General features: G+C 42.0%; 1 long non-coding RNA gene across 1 annotated transcript; it reads right to left on the bottom strand.

Moving 5' to 3' along the window:
* Positions 1-14299: 14299 nt before the first annotated feature.
* Positions 14300-18568, bottom strand: LOC112846422 (uncharacterized). Its single transcript, XR_003219359.1, has 2 exons — positions 17702-18568; positions 14300-15226 (listed from the first exon to the last, which is right to left on the bottom strand). It is a non-coding gene; the product is annotated as an uncharacterized LOC112846422 (long non-coding RNA).

Below are 18568 nucleotides of genomic sequence, written 5' to 3' on the forward strand. Positions count from 1 at the left end.
TGTATCATAACTCATATGCTGAGTATATTGGTATAGTAAAATAGTAGCTGAGCAAAGGCCTGAATGTATTCAGCTTCTTGTTGCATTTGAGTTTGCCTAGTTACAGGTGACGGAAGGATGTCCAGCCCATGGTGACCTCAAAGGCCTTAGATCATCACCATATTCTTAAGAGTATGCCACAAGGAGGAACCTCTATGTTGCAGTTAATTCTTAAAATACATGAATGTTCTGTACATGCAAATTATGTGCTTGTAAACGCAAGAAGGGGCGTTACAATACCCTGATGTTATAAAAGCAATCTAGAGTGTAATTTGGGTAGAGATGTACAACTGTTTTGCAGTTTACACCTCTCCACGCTGCGTGCATTCATTAAAATCAATTGTTTGATTGACCTCTTCTGGACCATCATTGTTTCACTCTCATCCTCAATTTCGGACCCGTAACATTTGGTGCATTGGCCGAGGGTTGAGGGAGAAAAGTTGGAGCTTGAGACTGAGAGGGTCCAAGGTGCTCAAACAGGCAGACACGAGTCAGTGGTCGAAGTGAGTGGACATAAGCCGGCTTATTCAAAGGTAAGGCACTACCTGTTGAATTATTTCCAAACAGTGCTGAATTGGTTCTGACAAAATTGAAAGTCTACTCACTGAAAATTACTGGCAAAGGTCTGTTTTGATTTTGGTGAAAATCTCATGAGAATTGAAGTTGAAGTAATGATAACGTAAGGTTAAGTGACAGTACTGATTAAAGGAAATGCAGTTGGACTGCTAAGGAAAGAGAATTTAAAGTAGTTGGACTACTGAATAGGAATAGGTAAAAGTAACGGAAATAGGAAAAGGACAAGTTAAAGTAGTTGGACTACTGAATTTAGGATATAGGTCATTTGAAATCTGTATATGGTCATACAGTTATAATTGAATATAAAGCCGGGCTTGGACACCGATATGGTGGGTTTGTGAGTTTTGGGGTGTCTTCAAAATAATTAAATTGTATAGAGCGGGACTCTGGGAGTCTAACAAGTGCATTTTTGTCGGAAGGTGACGCTTCCAATTTGTCGGTGACGATCGACATCTTCCTCGGGGAGGGATAGTTCACTTGGCAAGTGTGGAGAACTACGACACTCCAAAATAGCCACTGACTGGGTCAGTTTGCCGTCCGGGACGGTGGTTTGCACTTTTTTGGTCAGTAGAAACCGGGTTTCGGGCGTCTACCTTTTAACTTAAAACTTCGGGGAAGCCTGGGATGTGGGGTGTCCACATAACAGGGCTTTTCGGGTTGAGTTGATTGATGCTTTTAAATTGTGTAGGGTTTTAGATATTTGACCACGGTCCGGGGCCGAGACTGGTTAAATTGATCACAAAAAACTCAGGGAGTTTGTCCCTTGGAGGGTTAATTTAAAAATTGTCTAAATTGTGTAGGTTTTGGAATGAGAAGCCTAAAATCTGGGCAGTTGTAATCATAGGACGTCTGTGTAAATATATTAAGAGACTTGTCTGAGTCTGTGAGTCAGGCTGGTATTATTTTTAGACTGTGTGTGTGTGTGTGAGAATGCAAATAAGGCAGCTGAGAGGTCAATAGAGTATGAGGAAGTTAATAGGGACTGCTAGACATTGCTGGTGCATGTACTTAAGATGCTGGTTTTGTTTATTACAATATGTAAGTAAAGTTTTATTTCTTGCCATGACTGTATGACTTTTTGAGGGGTTTTGAGATAGGATACATAAACTGTTGATACTTAAGACCGTTACCTGGGTTCTGAGAACTGAAATTGAATTTGAGATAATTTAATTAATAAAGATGTCTGTAAGCGATGTGTGTTTTGGGGTGTCGAAGTAAGATGTTTTAGGATTTTTAGATGGGTTTTGTTTCAGTTTGAGATAATATATACAGTTACATTTTCTGTGTGTGTTGTTGAGTGACAACATGCGCACTTTAAATTGGGCGCTGTCCCTTCCTCTTTTTAGTTTCAAAACACAAAGGCTGTGAGATTAAAATTACTGTGAGTAACGGTTTGACTTTTGACTAGGGAAATAATATGCTTACTTTTGGGTCTATGAAGATATTTGACCTTCAGTGATGTTATGAGAGGTTTCAGTTTTCTTTTTCTTTTTTCTTTTGACTTGCTCTTTCTGATCATGGAAGGCATGTCCAAAATACTCGTATGAAAGCGTATTTTGTGTGATTTTAACTGTGTGAATGCTGTCAGTATTTGATTTGAGTGACTGGGTGATTTGTCTGAGTAAGTGAAAAGGGGAAGTCTGAGAGAGAGAAAGGCAGTGCGTGTGAGACGATTTATGGCGTCTGAAAGAGGTTAGAGCATTTAAAAGGTGTGTATGGAATAAAGGAGTGTGAAATATATTTCTTGTGTGATGAAAAGTAGGATGTGCTAAAGTTTGAAAGTGTTTTTAATTCAAGAAAACAAAAAAAAACAAAGGAGTTAGATTAGTTTGAGGAACAGGAAATATTGCTCTATGTACCGGGGCTGCAGCGACAGGAAATAGTGAACAGGAACTGTGCATGCCCATATATGGGAACTGAGTGTGTACAGAAAGAACACAGAGAGAGAGATTTAACTCTAGGCACATGAAGCAAATGAAGCCTTTAAGAAAAAATGAATATAATACTAATTATATGGTTTAGTGTGTCAATACAGGTGGGCGTCTTTCAACTTTGCAACCTTGAGTTCAGCAGCAGAAAAGTAGTTAAAAGAATTGGGAGAATAAGCCAGTTTTTGGCTCGAAATTGTGCGGCTGGATCTCTCACTTTGTCCCTGAAGCGGAGAAGAAGTTCAAAGGACAGTTAATCGCCTGATGAAGACCGATAGAACATCGTGGACTTGAATACAGCAGGCAAACGACAGTGCCACTGATCCAGTAACACTGATGACGACTGACGACCAGCAGCAGCATGTAAGAGTAATGTAACATGTACTGTGAAAATACAGGCTGGGCAGTTGAACAGTGGGATAAAGAATTGTGGAAGAGCACTGGACATTGAGTGATATTTTGCCATGCTGGGACTTAATCTGAAAGAAAGACTGTAAAGAAACAGAGAAGAAGACAACAGCTGAGTTGAGACTGTGTTTGCTGGAGCTTTGAAGCTCGAACAGGACATTGTGCAGAGAGGACCAGTGAGAGATGAAGCTGGACGAGTTTGACTGCGAGAATATAGGATATAATTGGATTGAAAATTGAAACCTGAACTCATGAATTGTTTAGGGATGTCCACCATAGCATAACAAAGAGGTAAACATTAGAAAAGGTAAGAATAATGAAAGAAATAATTGTTATTACCTTAATGAATAGAAAACACACATACAAATTGTTACATGTGAGATTATTTTTGAAATGAATCAGAAGTGAGATAGTTTGAATCTAAAGCTCAGTGGTGAAATGCATAAATTAAATATGAATATATAGGATGCAATGAAGAAACAGCTTACACGTAGTGTACATTAACATGAATACATAGAAATGCAATGAGAAACTCAATGAATTAATTTAATGAAGAAGCAGTTTACACCCAATTAACATAAAATGCAGGGAAGAACACGCTTACATGCCTGGCATAATTGGTGTTTCTGACCAGAGACAGAGAAATGGGTTATTCAACCACTGGTGATAATAATGAAAATGTCTTAGTTTTGTTATTTTCAGGAGTAAAGCAGACTTGGACCGGCTCTCCACATCCAGCAGTCGGAAGAAAGTTAGAGGTTAACATCTATGGATAAGTTAAGGCAAGTTTCTGGTTGAATTGTTCACAGCATGATGTGTCCAGGAACCTGAAAAGCAAGCCCCAGCTCCTGGCTGAAGACCAGGAGGGCGGTAATTTAAGGTGGGAAATCAAAATGTGGGTTAGTAACTCGGGGAAAAAGAAAACTGACTGCTTAACTGGAGAGTTGGGAAGAAGTCTGGGAGACTGTGAAGTCATAGATGCAAAATAACATATACCCATACACACACAAACAGAAAATGTATTAACCTTATAAAGACAAGCTCCTGAAGCTTAATGAACAGATATTGATTAAAAACCTGGCTAAGAACATAAGCATATGCAATGAAGATCTGCTTGCTGCTTGTATGAGTGAGAGAATGGTGTGAATGGTTCATAAAATAGATGGAAAAACAAAAGAAAAGTGTATGTTAAGGTTGAATGTGAGTTTGGTAAAGTGCTTAAAGGGGGATCTCGTGTACAAAACGGTGTAGCTTTTTTACGTTTTGGGTGTGGTCTATGGGTGAAATTTAAGATTGTTGAAGATTTTTGAGGTTGTTGTTTTATTTTCAAGTGGGAGCTGGTGTTTTATTGCTGGACCACCTAGAGGACATGAGGTTGTTGTCGGATTAGCTGAGTCAGGGGGCGGCTAGAGAGGGTCAGAGCGAAGGTAGTGGACCTGGGAATGGTGTAGTGACGTCTTTGGAAGACGTCAAAAGGGGGAATTGTAGAATTATAGGGATTATTTTACATAACCATCATCTTATCATTGCATTAATTATCATTTCATCAAAGTGTTTATTGAAGCTGCTGGCATTATGGTATAATTTATATTATAGGGGTTATCATAATCAAATATTAACATGTTTATTACAGGTGCAGTTATAACTACTTTAAAATGATTGAGTTAAATATATATATATCATAACTCATATGCTGAGTATATTGGTATAGTAAAATAGTAGCTGAGCAAAGGCCTGAATGTATTCAGCTTCTTGTTGCATTTGAGTTTGCCTAGTTACAGGTGACGGAGGGATGTCCAGCCCATGGTGACCTCAAAGGCCTTAGATCATCACCATATTCTTAAGAGTATGCCACAAGGAGGAACCTCTATGTTGCAGTTAATTCTTAAAATACATGAATGTTCTGTACATGCAAATTATGTGCTTGTAAACGCAAGAAGGGGCGTTACAATACCCTGATGTTATAAAAGCAATCTAGAGTGTAATTTGGGTAGAGATGTACAACTGTTTTGCAGTTTACACCTCTCCACGCTGCGTGCATTCATTAAAATCAATTGTTTGATTGACCTCTTCTGGACCATCATTGTTTCACTCTCATCCTCAATTTCGGACCCGTAACATGATATATACCTTAATGCTGTCTGTGAGTAGTCTAACGACATTAATTTAGCAGAAGCTAACGTAAGCATCAACCTTGCCAATTATGCAGCATGTAAGACCCACAAACTCTCAAGCTGTAATGTTACAGACCTTTCAAATAAACAGAAATTCCCCATTTTATCCTAAATTAAATCATTATTGAGCACTTTGCTCACTTACCTGGCTCACTGCTGACAGTTGTCTATGTTCCACTGCGGGATAGTAGCAGAAACTTAGGAAATGGTAGTGGGCGTGGTCATGACATATTACTCCAATGGAATTTCCTCTGTTTTTTTGCTCCAACTCTGGTGGTCAATCGAAATGATTACAATCCAAAATGAGTGAAAATGACTCTTTTAGAGGAAAATAATGTTAACTCTGGAAAAATTACTCTCTCCATTTTCCTGTGTGGAGTCAAGCTGGAGGAAGGCCTGCCACTGCGTACAAGCTGCTGAGCTGGTGGAAAAGGTGTCTACTGCCCGTGTTGCAAGCAAACACAAAGTGCGGGTGCCTGCCTCATCCCTGACCACTGTCTATGCAAGGGGCCATGGCAAGCAGTTTGGTAGCGCGTTGGTTGAACCAGGGAATGTTCAGCTCCCAGGAGGCTTACTGGTGATCCCAACTCTGGTGTCAACTAACAGCCTGGTATTCCCAGTACAGGTGATGAACATCTCACTAGAGGATGTTTGGCTTCCACCTAAGGCTAGACTAGGCATCATTAGTCCTGGCCGCTGCATTGAGGGTGAGCCATGCGAGGTGAAATTTGAGCGCATATCTGCCAACCATGAGGAGGTGACTCTTAACCAAAAGGACTGTCAGGGGGCCAACAGCTGCGTACAGGACTTATTGGGAAGATTACACATAGGTGGCACACCGGAACAACAGGTCGAGGTCAGAACTCTTTTAAAAAGGTATGCGGATGTTTTTGCACTTCATGATGAGGATTTGGGGTACACTGATCGTGTGAAGCATGAAATTCCTGTTGTAGATGAAGTCCCTGTTTCTCAGCCTTACAGGCGCATTCCACCAAATCAGTACAAAGAGGTCAGGGAGCACATTTCTGAACTGTTGAGAAAGGGGGTGATTCAGGAGAGTTCGAGTTCCTATGCTTCACCAGTTGTTCTGGTACGCAAGTCAGATGGGAGTCTTAGACTGTGTGTAGACTACCGCAGACTAAATGCAAAGACCAGGCGTGATGCGTTTCCACTCCCTCGCATTGAGGAGAGCCTGGATGCCTTGAGTGGTGCAGAGTTCTTCTCAACCATAGATCTCGCCAGTGGCTACCATCAGGTAGCGGTACATGAGAAAGACAGAGACAAAACAGCATTTACCACACCATTTGGCCTGTATGAATACTTGAGGATGCCTTTTGGGCTATGTAATGCCCCCGCGACCTTTCAGCGTCTTATGCAGGCCACAATGAGTGATTTGGTCTTTCAGATTGTGTTGATCTACTTGGATGATCTGCTTGTGTTTTCAACAACATTCCAGGATCACATTGTGAGACTGGAGGTTGTTTTGAAAAGACTGAGGGATACGGGGCTGAAGGTTAAGGTTGAAAAGTGCCATTTCCTCCAGCCCAAGGTCAAGTTTCTCGGTCATGAAGTGTCGGCTCAGGGAATAAGCACAGATCCTGACAAGATAAGCGCTGTGGCAAAATGGCCCATCCCTAGTACTGTGAAAGAGCTAAGGTCATTTTTAGGATTTTGCAGCTACTATAGGAGATTCATTGAGGGCTTTTCCCAAACTGCGGGGCCACTCCATGATGTAGTGAACGTCTGTGTTAAGGAGATAAGTCCTGTCAGGGCTAAACAGCTTTTTGCTTCAGCCTGGACACCACAATGCTTACAAGCTTTTGAGTTGCTTAAGGAAAAGTTGACTAGTGCCCCTGTTCTAGGCTATGCTGACTTCAGTCTCCCTTTCACGCTGGAAACGGATGCTAGCAGTCTTGGATTAGGCGCTGTTCTGTCCCAGAAGCAGGGGGGAAGGAATAAAGTCATAGCTTATGCTAGTCAGAGGGGCTGAGAAGAATGATCAAAACTTTAGCAGCATGAAGCTCGAACTCCTAGCATTAAAGTGGGCAGTCACAGAAAAGTTTAGGAGTTATCTGCTGGGGTCCAAGTTCACAATCATAACGGATAACAATCCCCTGTGTCACCTGCCCACTGCTAATTTAGGAGCCATTCAACAGAGGTGGGTAGCTCAGCTGTCTGTGTTTGACTTTGATGTCAAGTATCGCCCTGGCCGCTGCAACACTGCCGCTGATGCCCTCTCTCGGCAACCAACAGTTGACACGGCAGAACCTGACAGTGAGGATGCAGAATATGATGGCTCTATAGCCATATGTAATGTGCTAAGGGCAGGTACAAGTCTAGGCTCAGATCTTGTCATGGCTGGAGTTGAGGCTTGTAGGATCAGACTGCTGCAGGCCTCCGAACCAGATGAGGAAGCAGTCAGTGAGGCTGTGCTGGGCAACACCCCAACGATGCCTGGTTACTCCAATGCAGAACTCTGTCGCTTTCAAGCGTCAGACCCAACAATTGGTGTCTTGAGAGAGTTTTGGTGCAGACAGAAGAGACCTACCTACAGAGAGAGAGGGGGTCTGTCTAAACCGGTACGTTCTCTACTGAAGCAGTGGCCTCGGATCAGAGAAAAAGATGGACTGCTATACCGTGTGATTGAGGATGCTCACCTTGGACAGTGCCATCAGCTGCTACTACCTGCCTGCCTTAAAGAAAAAGTGCTCAGGAGTGTGCATGATCACATGGGACACCAAGGAATCGAACGCACACTGGGATTGTTGAAACAAAGATGTTTCTGGGGGGGCATGTTTGAAGATGTTGAGCACTGGGTGAAGAAATGTCAGAGGTGTGTGTTAACAAAGATGCCTCAACCCAAAGTTCAGGCACCCCACGCTCCATTTTTAGCTACCCGCCCACTTGAAGTTGTTGCTGTTGATTACACCACCCTTGAGCGGGCTACGGATGGTCGTGAAAACGTTCTTGTAATAACTGACGTATTCACCAAGTTCAGTCAGGCATTTGCCACACGGGATCAAAAAGCAGATACCACAGCTAAGATTATCCTGAAAGAGTGGTTCATGAAATATGGGGTACCAGAGCGCCTGCACTCAGACCAAGGCAGGAATTTTGAAAGCGCAGTGATTGCTGAGCTATGCAAACTGTATGGAGTAAAGAAAACTCGTACAACACCCCACCACCCTCAGGGCAACCCACATTGTGAGAGGTTCAACAGGACTTTGCACAACCTCTTGCGTACGCTTCCCCCTGAGAAGAAGCGGCGCTGGCCCGAGCATCTGTCAGAGCTGGTGTATGCTTACAATGTCACGCCGCACTCGACCACAGGGTATTCGCCCCATTACCTGCTGTTTGGGGTCCACCCACATCTACCTGTTGATGCATTGTTGGGCCAGGAAGAAGTGAAGGATGACAAACTGGACTGGTTAGCAGTGCACCAGGAGCGTCTCCAGGATGCACATGCCAGAGCCAGAGAATTTGCCGAACGGAAGACTGCAGAGAGAGTGGTTCAGCAGCAAGGAAAGGTGTTCTGTCCACCTGTTGACATCGGACAGTTCGTGTATCTTCGTTACCGACCACCAGGAAGGAATAAAATTCAAGATGCCTGGGCAGCCCCTGTGTATAAAGTGGTTGATATCCAAGGGACAACATACACAGTAGTGCCACTAGAAGGAGGGCCCGTGAAAAGAGTCCACAGATCGAACTTGAGGCCATGCGTGGGGTCTATACCTGCACCCAAGCCAAGGCTACGTGACCAGGAAGTCAGCTCTGCAGATGAGCACCAAGAGTCTGACACTGAGTTTGAGCACCCAGAGTTTGCCTTGATGGAGGAGGTCCAGTACCCAATGGAGCTGCCGGTGGCTCAGGGACCTGGGAACTTGGTTCCAACTGTCGACGAGCCTGGAAACCAGTTGGAGAATGGAACTGAAAATATGGTGGAGGGTGAGGATCTACTAGGGCAGGAGAGCAGCGACAACCCTGATGACCTCGAGGTGGAGCCAGCAGCTTACCTTCCACCTGCACCAGGAAGCATTGGATTCTCCAGTGAAGAACCGGTGGCAAAACCTGTTCCAGCTCCTAGGAAAGGGAAAAAAGAGAAAGCGGAGGCAGGTCCACCCACACCTGCTTCACGCAGGAGTAGGAGAGAAACTGCAGGGGTCCACACAAACCCATTTAACCTACCTAGGTCAGCATGCAATGCAGTATCCTTCAGTCCAGATGTACTCTCCCAGGTGTTAGCCGGTATGGTTTTCTACACCACCAAACTCAGGGGAATGGTGGATGAGCAGGGGGTCACCGAGGACGTTGACTCGTAGCAGGGGAGAATGTAGCCAAGTGAAATAATACTACGCATGGAAAGGGTTTAAAAAGAGGGGATTGTGTTTTTGACTGGTTGCCTGTCTACCAGAGGTCTGTTGTAGGGTTGTCATGGTGATGACTAGACCTCGCGTTTTGGGGGTATACTGTCCCTTTAAGAGCCGCCGTAAGCCAGAGCACGCATGCACTCAAGTTTGCGTCACACACTGAGCGCTGTGAGCGGGAGCACTAGAGAGTCAGAGACTGAAAAAGATTCTGTGGCTAGCTACACAAGAGAGTTCCTAACGTGCGACGGGTGTATGTTTAATGGTCACGTGCTGTGAGAAGGACTGAAGAGCGGGTTGGCGTGAGTAGTGACAGTGTCATAACAGATTTCAAAGTTGTTAAGTTTATACTGTTATTCACTTTGCATAACTCTGTATGTTTCTGTTCGATTCAGAGGGGAGATCACTTGCTGTGTGATTCCTGCGTGTACTTGTCCTAGCACAGTAGCTGTGTGGAGAAACCGAAGTGAGTTCATGATGTTCTCCCATAGAAATGTATATGTTTAAAAGAGAGTTTACTGTGTACTTTATTGCCAGTTGAACTGTGAAATTGTGGGATGTAAACAATGTGTTTATTTGTTTTGTTTTCTCTTTTTTTGTATTGGTTTCTAGACAGGTCACTACTGTTGTCTATACTGTTTGAATTTAATTTGTACATATGATAGTTACTGTTGTCTCAGACCCTGAAAGACAGATTTAGGCTGAGCCAGTGGAATAGTTACATTTACCGTTTTCACTCAAAACTATAGTATTAAAACTGTGCTCCTCCGAGTACAGTCGGAGAATTAAAAAGCCCACAAAAGAGTATTTCCTGTGTCCTGTCTCATTCCCCATGACCGGGCCACATATACATTATTATTTTTATATTTAATCCTTATGATCCGCTCCTGTCACCTCTGTTTACCTCTGACAACAAGAAGATTTAACCAACAGTTTATTAGTTTTGGTGAAATTATGAACAGGCATCAGTGCGGTCACCTATACTGTCCTTTCAAGATTCTTTACTTGTCACGTGCACAGTTATACAAGTACAACACGCAGTGAAATGTATCCTGACGCGCTCCTCGACTGTGCACAAAGAGACAGAACATTATAAACATGAAGTGAATATATACAGGAGGACATTATGTGCAGTTAGCAGCATTTAGCTTTAGTGCTGAAACAGCAGGACCAGTTCATCTGGAACAAACAGGCGTTCATGGGCTTCTAAAAAAATGGTGGCTTCACCAAGCACCAAAGTCTTTGGACTGTCACTGATATCAGTGCTGTTATTCAACTTATTTCCTGTTTTACAGGAAAAATGTATTTAACATGTTAAACAGCTAAAGCCTGACGTCACAGATGAAGCAAACAATGAGTCCAGACTGAGTTCTTCATCGTTGGTACCATTGCTTTGTTTTTAGGCAGCAGCAGTGAAACCTGAAGAAAACAAAGTGTAAATGTTGATGAAGTTTAAACTTTGCCAGCACGTCTCCTCTGCCTGCAAACGATGCAGAGAGATGTTGTGAAGTTTAGACCTTTGACCCACAGGAAGGTTTTAAAGACACAATGATCAGGTTAGTGAAGGTGAGCATGAGAAACTGAGCTGATCAGTCATTGTTCAGGTGTTTGTCAAACATGTAATCAGACTGATTTGTGTTTGTGTTGGATTGAAACATTTGTGAGTCCTCAGAGGTCACACACAAATCAATGCACACATTATAAATCTTAGTTTACACTGATGGATCATGTTGAACCCATTCGTAGCATTTTAGAGGCATGTTTCTCTCCATATATTCATAAATCTGCAGGTCTGTGCTTTTAAAGAGCGTCAGAGTGAAAAAAGTCACTGAATGGAAACAGAATCCAACAGGAATGAGCAGCAGAGCGCTGACTGATGATGACTGCAGTAATGAAGTGTTTGATTAAGTTTGAGCTGATGTTTAAAAAAAAAAGATAAATAATCTGGACACAGTTTGATTGGTTTGTTTTTCTAACCAGGACAGGAGAGAGAGGAGAAGGAGAGACCAGAGGAGATGAAGAGTGCAGCAGTGAAGAAGATGAGAGTGTCTGACAGTGCAGAGCCAGTTTAAAGGAGCCATTATGGCTCAATAGAAGCTCTAAAGTCACTCTGTCAGCATGCCAGCACACAGGCTCACACATGACTGCTTCATCAACATGGAGCTCTGAGTGTTTATTAAAGGATCATTGTGTGAAAGAGGCTCTGACACAGCTGACTGCAGCCTTTAGCTGTGAGCACACAGTGTCTCACATTTACATTCACTTTACTGTCAAATACACTCAGTAACTTTAAACAGCTGCTGTGGTTCCAGGGCTGAGCCCCCAGTGTTTCCCCTGATCAGGTCTAAGATATCTGCCTGCACTGACTGCAGGGCCCAGATGCAGGATCATGTTCAATAGACTACATGTTTTACAGGGACTGTCAGCACTAAAGGAGGCTGAGGACAAACTAAACAGGACACAAACAAACACACACAGTTTGTTTATGGAGAAATTCAGCCAGCGAGTTTGATTCAAGCTGATCAATAATCTATAATCATGTGGATTTGTCTTCAAACACACAAGTGATCCAGAGTTTGTCCTGAAATAAGAGCAAAGCAGGAGGAAACAAAGCAAACTTACAGTTTCTTCACACAGGAACAACAAGATCCACCAGCTCCACCTGTCAGCTGCTCCAGCTGCTGCTCTTCTCCTGGACCTCAGACAGCAGGTGGTGCAGTCTCAGTGACTCAATGTTCTCTTCAAACTGGTGAAATCTGAACATCAGCGCGTCACAGCGGGACACTAAACATAGCTCTGAGCTGTGTTTAGGAGGACTCGGTGGTGTGGTGTTTAAAGACTGGTGATGCTAACATTGATACGCTCAGGAACTTAGAGGTGTTCAGTAAATGTCACTGTTCTTCTTCACTTGTCTGTGATGTCAGCATTAAAACTGCAGCTCACACTTCCTGTTACCTGCTCTCAGAATGAGGTTAGTGCACGTGTGTCACAGTGGGACTGTTTGTGACACTTCAGCATCTGTACCGGTTTCCCTGCTGGTTTTGAATGTCTCACTGGCAAAACAGGAAAGTTTTCAGTTTCAGAGTTTGATCTGTCGTCTCTGTAGGATTCTACCTTCAATGTGGACACAAGTGACTGCAAATCACTGCTTTGTCTGATTTTTATAGACACTTTACAAACATCACAGGAGCCAGAGATTAATAAAAAGTATGATTCAGTGCAGAGAGGTCTATTAACACATAGTGAGTGAAGAAGAAACACCCAGTGCATCATGGGAATCCCCCAGCAGCCTACACCTATTACAGCAATCATTCGCAGTTGGGTGGTCGGGCTGTCCACAGGCACACACTCGGACATTCAGCTCTGCGTTCCTCCTTCACATTCTTCATGTATCCATGTTGAAGAGTGTAAATACTGGGCTGAATGCCCTTTGTATATGTATATATAATGTATATAATGTATATAATGCCCTTTAAATATCTATCTATCTATCTATATATATATACATACATACATACATATACATACATATATATATATATACATATACATACATATATATATACACATATATACATACACACATATATACATACATACACACACATATACACACATATATATATATACACATATATATATATACACACATATATATATATACACATATATATATATACACACATATATATATACACACATATATATACACATATATATACATATATACATATATATATACATATACATATATTGCTGTGGTTACTATAGTAACCATAGCAATATATCTGAGCAAAGATATCCTCTAAATCAGGCTCGTCGCTGTTGCAGATTTTTCTCTCGCTGTTCTGGCTCACAGCGCTGCAAGCAGAAAAATAAATATCGCCAAAGGTGTGAAAGGGAACTAATTAGTAAAAGTATTGTTACTCTCCCCAGGAGTAGTCCAGCAGTAGAAATCAGTCCAATAACGAGACCTCAACGTCTCTCTCACATTGCGTTTTTTAAACATGTTTCCATTTGTCACTTCAGTCTTTACTCTGAAATACAGGAAGAGAAATTGTGGCTGAAACAATTTCTCATGAAACCAGGGCTGTGGTCCAACAGTCAGTTTGGTGAGGAAGGTTCCTAACTGAGAGAAGTGACCCAGAAGTATCTGTGCAGCAGCCACAATGAATCGAGGCCATGAGCTTTATTAACTGATCAAAGTCTATTCTTTCATCTTCTGTATTATTCAGTTTGCATTGGTAATGCCCATTATTGTAATGCTTTTTTAAGATGATCAAAACTTTATTTCACTTTGGCTTAGCTGGGATAAGTGATGCATGGAGGGAATTTTACTTCAGCCACAGAAATCCTAAACAGGAAGGAGGAGCAGAGTTACAGTGGATCACTATCCAGCAGGGAAACAAGATTTATTTCAATTTCTTGGCGATGAGTGAGATTTACTAAGTGGGCAAATTAGGGTGATGATACCATTCCAGAGTGATCTCTTAATAGTGCACTAATTTACATTCAGAGATGCATGCAGCCAGTTCAACCAGGAGACTCAGTGACTCAGTGGTATAAGGGATAAATCTTCTGACCAAACCTGCTGGACTGTGTGAGGTCCTGAGAGTAAGGATTTATCCACAGGAGAGCTGCGTTCTTACAAACCACCCCACTGTGTAAACCTGACATCTGTGGAACAGCTGAGCTGTATGATGTGTACAAGGACACAAAACATTATTTACCATCTGATCCCGAGCCCTCCATGTGTTAATCAAGAAACTGCTGCTGAGCTACATCCATAAATAATGAATAAATTAGGAGCTAAAGCTAAAAGGACAGTTTATTTGTACCAGTTTCATGTGAACACATTCAAGAACATCACAGATGAAAGAAACATTAAAAACTTCCACACTACATGAAGCAAGAAAAATAGTTTTTCTTTCAGGTGGTTTCAGAAAAAACATCAAACAGCTCCAAGACTCTCTTTGAAAGAACTAAAAACCTTTATTCTCCAATCATGAGTGAACTCCCCGATGAAGCCTTGTGTGCTAAAACATGTCAGAGATTTAAAGGTTAAACATGAGTTTCCAAAACGTTTTGCTGGAGAACAATGAACTCAAGCTTTTTGAGTCTGACACTGAAGCCAGAGGATCTTTCTGTCTCTGCAGATTCACTGTGATGGGAGTGATTTCAGCCCTGAGTGATCACGCTGATGTTTGCACAGAGCAGACAATGAGGTGAATGTTTGGGCACATTGGTAACAGTGAAACAGTTTATTAGTAACGTGGGATCGTTTGTGTGCAGAGTATGAACTGAGATTCCTGAAGCTCTTGTCACACTGGTCACAGCTGTAGTTTCCTTCCACGTGTGCACGTTCATGATCGTTACGACCATTTGAGCGTGAGAAGCTTTTGTCACAGTGTCTGCACTTGTACGGTTTCTCTCCTGTGTGGACTCGTTTGTGTGTTTTAAGCTGACCTGCAGTGGTGAAGGATGACCCACACTGATCACAGAGGTGCTTTTTAACCCCACTGTGAATCAGTTCATGTTGTTTTAAGTCACGTGATGTGGTGAAGCTTCTTCCACATTCTTTGCAGTATTTCAGTTTGTCTCCAGTGTGTCTACGTTGATGTATTTTTAGGCCGGCTTGCTGACTGAAAGTTTTTCCACAGATGTCACAACAAAAGTCTTTCCCACCACCACAGTGACGACAGGGTTGAGAACTGGATCCATCTGTGTCGCTCTGCTTCTAAACAAAGACAGAAACACAGTGTAAGTCAGTCCTTCAACATTTTTATCCTGAACATCGCCTGAAATAAAGAATCTCTGCAGACGTCGAGTTACATTTTACTGTTTCAGTTGAAACACTCAGTTCACTGGGCTGCAATAACTACAATACTACCACCATAATACTACAGTAATACTAAAATCATAACTGACATGAAAATCTGAATAATCACCAGTGATGGGAATAACGGCGTTACGAATAATGGCGTTACTAACAGTGTTACGTTTTTCAGTAACGAGTAATCTAACTAATTACTATTCCTATCGTTACAACGGCGTTACAGTTACTAACAAGGAAACACGGTCCGTTACTATTTTTCAACAAACACACGGTTGAAGCTGTGTTCAGCTTACCGCATCTTCTGGACGCTACAGCTTTAAGCAGCTGCGCGCTCCCGCGGACGCTAATCACGATCACTGTCTAGCACAACAGCTGGAGCTCAGGGGGCAAAACAATCGCATGAGTGCTGCTGTTTGACTGAGGAAGAATAAAGTAGTCGTGGTAAGTCAATCACATGACCACTTAAAGACAAAGCAACAAGGTGATATATACCAGTTTATAAATTGTGTCGATAGGCCACGTAAAACCAGAGTCAGGATAAACAATATATATGCGGCGTTTTTTCCTCAATAGTTTCGCCACGTTAGCGCTAGCAAGCACTCTCTGCTTATGAGCAAAAAAAACAAACAAACAGGGGAAGTTTTAGGAGTGACGGCGAGAGAGAGAGCAGGAAAAGAGAGAGAGCTTGTGTGAGAGTTTTGAGATGTGAAATTTGTGACGTTTAGCGTGTTTGGAGTGTGTAGTTAATGTGTTGTCTTGTGTAGTTAGTGTGTAGTGTTGTGGATGGTTTTGTGTTGTGTGTCAGAACAATGAGGCGACTGCTGTCTCCAGGCAGAAACAGGAGTGATACACCTGCTGCTGTCAGACCTGCAGGTATCAGGCTGTGATGTTCTCCTTTATAGTGGACAGAAATTATGTTTTGGAGTGGCACAAATAATTTGTGGCATCTTATTGAAGAACAGCTGATTGTTCTGTAAATAGTTTGAAATGGTTATTTAAAAAATCAAGGTAAAAGGTAAATGGATGCAAATAACTTTGTTGTTTGCAAAACTTGTGCATAGGATTTTAAAATTGACAATTTATATTTGCATTTGAAGTTATGAAATATGATTCATTAAACATGTTTGTGGTTGTTACAGTAAAAATATAACTTTTTCTACTCTGATTTTATGTTTTTTCTCTGATTTTAGATCAATTGTGTTAATACAGTATGTCAAAATGAAAACATGACTGTAAATTCAGGCACGCAAGGTTGCGCTAAAAAGAATGATACCAAACAAGGCAAAGTGAATAGTTTTTAAAGGTAAAATGTGGACATTAAATCAAGAGTAGTAAAAAAATCTCTAATTATACCCTGGACCCCAGAGGGTTAAACGTTCTTTGTTTTGTTTTTTTAAAGTAACTTTTCCAAGTAATTAATTACTTTTAGAATATTGTAACTGAGTTACTAACTCAGTTACTTTTTTGAAAAAGTAACTAGTAACTATAACTGAATTACTATTTCAAAGTAACTTGCCCAACACTGATAATCACTTTGGCTGCGTTCACACTGCAGGCGAAAGTGCATCAAATCCGACTTTTTTGACCCATATGCGATCATGGTATGACAGTGTGAACGGCACAAATCCGATATTTTCAGATCCGATCTGGGTCACTTTCGTATGTGGTACTGAATCCGATACTTATCCGATGTTTTAGAAAGCGACTGCTGTTTGAACGGTCAGGTCGCATTAAATCCGTCTTTTACTTCACGGACACAAGACAGACGCCAATTATCAGCGCCGGAGAAGCGCCCGAGACGACATCGTGAACGCTTCCTGGCCATCCAGTGTAGATGTTAGTGAAACTGTTGGGAAGACAACGTTGGAGAAACGTGGACATTTTATTTTTACTGTATTTTCTGCAGATTCTGACAGAAATCTGCAGCTATCCTTTGAAGCACCGCTCCTCTAAAACAGCAATAAGGATCATTATTAGGTTATTTACATTATTATGTAAATAACAAAATAACTTAAAGCAAAAACTGGGAAACGTAAAGTCTGAAGTCTTTATTTTAAGGGCCATCAGTCAAACAATATTGTTTGCTCTGGGTCTAAACAGAGCGCGTTGTGTGTGACGTCTTCTTTTGCGCATGCGGGCCGCTTTGAGCATTCACACTAGAGCGCGTTTGATGTCGCATTTTATTTGTAGTGTGAACAAGCAGACAAAAAAATCGGATTTGATCAAAAAATCGGAATTGAGCATTAAGACCTGCAGTGTGAACGTAGCCTAAGAGCTGCTTTTCCATGCAGTAGAATTGCTAACATGCTAACACAGTTTAATGAGCAGAGTTGTTCCAAACAGTCAGGCTAAAATGACAACAATATAAATACATACCTCACAGTAGCACTTGTAGAGTCTCTTTCTGGTGTGGATCTGTTGGTGTCGTCTCAGGGAATGTGGAAATTTAAAAGTCTTCTCACACAGGTCACATTTATAAGGTCGTCCCTCAGTGTGGGTAAACATGTGTCGTTGTAACTGTGTGTCTGTAGCAAAGTATTTGCCACACTGATCACAGCAGTACACATCATGTCTGCTGTGAATGCGTCGGTGTATATTTCGGTTTCCTCTCTGGCTGAAAGTTTTTCCACACTCGTCACAGCTGTATGCCTTAATTCCAGAGTGGGTAACTAGATGCCTCTGTAAGTTACCACTTTGAGTAAAAGCTCTGCCACACTGATCACAGCTGTACGGTTTAACTTCACTGTGGATGAGTTGGTGTTTTTTTAGGGAACCCTTCCAGGAAAAAAACTTTCCACACAAGTCACAGCTGAATGGTCTCTCTCCAGTGTGGATGACCTGATGATGTTTTAGTGAAGCCTTCTCAGTAAACTCCTTCCCACACTCGTCACAGCTGTATGCATTAATTCCAGAGTGGGTAACTAGATGCTTCTGTAAGCTACCACTTTGAGTAAAAGCTCTGCCACACTGATCACAGCTGTACGCTTTAACTCCACTGTGGATGAGTTGGTGTTTTTTTAGGGAACCCTTCCAGGAAAAAAACTTTCCACACAAGTCACAGCTGAACGGTCTCTCTCCAGTGTGGATGACCTGATGATGTTTTAGTGAAGCCTTCTCAGTAAACTCCTTCCCACACTCGTCACAGCTGTATGCATTAATTCCAGAGTGGGTAACTAGATGCTTCTGTAAGCTACCACTTTGAGTAAAAGCTCTGCCACACTGATCACAGCTGTACGCTTTAAC

Source organism: Oreochromis niloticus, linkage group LG3 (genome assembly GCF_001858045.2).
Source record: "Oreochromis niloticus isolate F11D_XX linkage group LG3, O_niloticus_UMD_NMBU, whole genome shotgun sequence".
In the NCBI taxonomy this organism is placed as follows: domain Eukaryota; kingdom Metazoa; phylum Chordata; class Actinopteri; order Cichliformes; family Cichlidae; genus Oreochromis; species Oreochromis niloticus.